Raw genomic sequence first — 2,500 nt, forward strand, 5'->3', positions numbered from 1 at the left:
TCTTCTTCTTCTTCTTCTTCTTCTTCTTCTTCTTCTTCTTCTTCTTCTTCTTCTTCTTCTTCTTCTTCTTCTTCTTCTTCTTCTTCTTCTTCTTCTTCTTCTTCTTCTTCTTCCTTCTTCTTCTTCTTCTTCTTCTTCTTCTTCTTCTTCTTCTTCTTCTTCTTCTTCTTCTTCTTCTTCTTCTTCTTCTTCTTCTTCTTCTTCTTCTTCTTCTTCTTCTTCTTCTTCTTCTTCTTCTTCTTCTTCTCCTCCTCCTCCTCCTCCTCCTCCTCCTCCTCCTCCTCCTCCTCCTCCTCCTCCTCTTCTCTCTTCTTCCTTTATGATTTCCTACGTGAGTGTATATCTCTCTATGTTTGTCTTTCTATCTTTCTCTCTGTCTGTCTGGCTGGCTGGATGTCTGGCCGGCTCTCCATGTATTTGTCTAGATAGATGGATGGTTGACGAATTGTTTGGCTGGCTGGCTGACTGTCTGGCTGATTGACTGTCTGGTTGTCTGGCTCGTATAACATGTGTCTGTCTTGAACGCTCGTCTCATCTCTCACACTCGTAAACCTCCTTTGACATTGGTGCCACACGCTTACACATCCATCCACCTCCACACACACACGCGGAAGTTAAACTCAATAGTGCGCTAACTTGTCTCAGAGTCCGTGCGTTGTATGGAATCCCGCATGCAGCAAACTGAGATACCTGGTCTTAACTGTGCCAGAATTCAAGGTTGGGTAGGTTTGTGTGCTTGATTCTCGGTGCGCAAGAGGTTTCCCACTGGTTTCCGAGCCGCGTTACAGTAGGTAAGATGTATGAGTTCCTAGTTCATGGGTGTTAGGTTAGATTATGTTAGTTTTAAGTTAGTTTAGGTTAGGTTAGGTTAGATTAGGTTAGGTTACGTTGGTTTTAAGTTAGGTTAAGTTAGGTTTGGGTAAATTAGGTTAGGTTAGGTGAATTCTGGTTGTTAAGTTGAATTAGGTTAAGTTAGATTAGGTGAGAGTTGGATTGGGTTAGGTTAGGTTAGGTTAGGTTAGAGTCATAGATTATGGGCGTAGAATATCCCTTTCTTACACCTTTCTAAATATTCCTTCATCTGTCACAGCTTTCTCTAAGCTTTCCTACCCTTCGTCATCTGTGCACATTTTCTCTTACCCTCTCTCTTTTTCACCCTCGTTTTACCACATCTTCATCTTTCCCCTGCCTTGTATAGCCTTTCTCTTACCTTTCTTCACCTTCATAGAGCTTCATTAATCTCTTTTTCCCTTTACGTGCTTACTACTCCTTGACATCATTCCCTGCGTTCAAAGTGGCAGTGTCCTTAGAAAGTGATATCCGCTGAAAGTTGAGACCAGAATTAGTGCTCTTAGTGCTGACATCCATCCATGTGTGTGTGTGTGTGTGTGTGTGTGTGCGTGTGTGGTGACCCGAATTTGATAGGTTAATCTCGTTTGCCGTGTCAGTTGGCGATGATGGTTCGACTTGATGCATTGATTTCAACTCTAACCGTGATCCGTGTACGCGTATCCAACTCAGCTAACTGGGAAGGCAAACGTTCAGGATTTCCACCGCGAAGCTGAGAATATGTGTAGAGTTTTTTTCAGTCTTGTCCGGTGATTGCAGTGATGTTCTGACTGACTGATCTGAAGGATAAACGTGATGCAAACCTCTAATCAATCCAAACTGGTTATTTTCACTGTGATGTTGAGATATAAGTGTCCTCCTGTCTTGTTTCGAAAATGTAAGTGTTTTTCAGTCTTGTTTCGCGAATGCAATGATTTTCTGTCTTACTGATCTCAAGGGCAAAAGTGATCCAAACCTCTAATTAATCTAACTGGTGGAGCAAACTGGTTATTTTCACTGTGATGTTGAGAATATAAAAGTGTCTTCCTGTCCCGCTTTGAAAATATAAGAGAATGTTCATTCTGCCTGACTGATCTCAAAAGGACAAACGTGATCCAAACCTCTAATTAATCTTATTGGTGAAGCGAACTGGTTATTTTCATTGTGACGTTGAGAGTATATGCCTTCCTGCCTTGTTTCGAGAATATGTCTTCTCGTCCTGTTTGCGGGAGCGTGGAATGATCGACAGAGTGATTTCAAGTCCAGACGTGGTTCATGCATTTAACTCGACTCTTCTTCTTCTTCTTCTTCTTTACCTTAAGTTATTCTCCTCTCCTCATTCCTTCCTTTGTTTTATCTTCTTTCTTCCCCCTCCAGCTTCCTCTCTCTCTCTCTCTCTCTCTCTCTCTCTCTCTCTCTCTCTCTCTCTCTCTCTCTCTCTCTCTCTCTCTCTCTCTCTCTCTCTCTCTCTCTCTCTCTCTCTCTCTCTCTCTCTCTCTCTCTCTCTCTCTCTCTCTCTCTCTCTCTCTCTCTCTCTCTCTCTCTCTCTCTCTCTCTCTCTCTTTCCTCTTTTACTATTCTCGCTTTAATGCTGAAATGATAATGTCTCCATCTTGCCTGACAGTTGCAGTGATGATCTGTGTGACTTCAAGTGCACATAACTCTGCCAAGT

At 42.5% G+C, this 2,500-nt stretch overlaps 1 protein-coding gene across 4 annotated transcripts in view; it reads left to right on the plus strand.

Moving 5' to 3' along the window:
* LOC123514843 (potassium voltage-gated channel subfamily H member 8-like) overlaps window positions 1–2,500 on the plus strand; it is a 394,273-nt gene that overhangs the window by 317,619 nt on the left and 74,154 nt on the right. The window lies entirely within an intron of this gene.

Source organism: Portunus trituberculatus, chromosome 38 (genome assembly GCF_017591435.1).
Source record: "Portunus trituberculatus isolate SZX2019 chromosome 38, ASM1759143v1, whole genome shotgun sequence".
In the NCBI taxonomy this organism is placed as follows: domain Eukaryota; kingdom Metazoa; phylum Arthropoda; class Malacostraca; order Decapoda; family Portunidae; genus Portunus; species Portunus trituberculatus.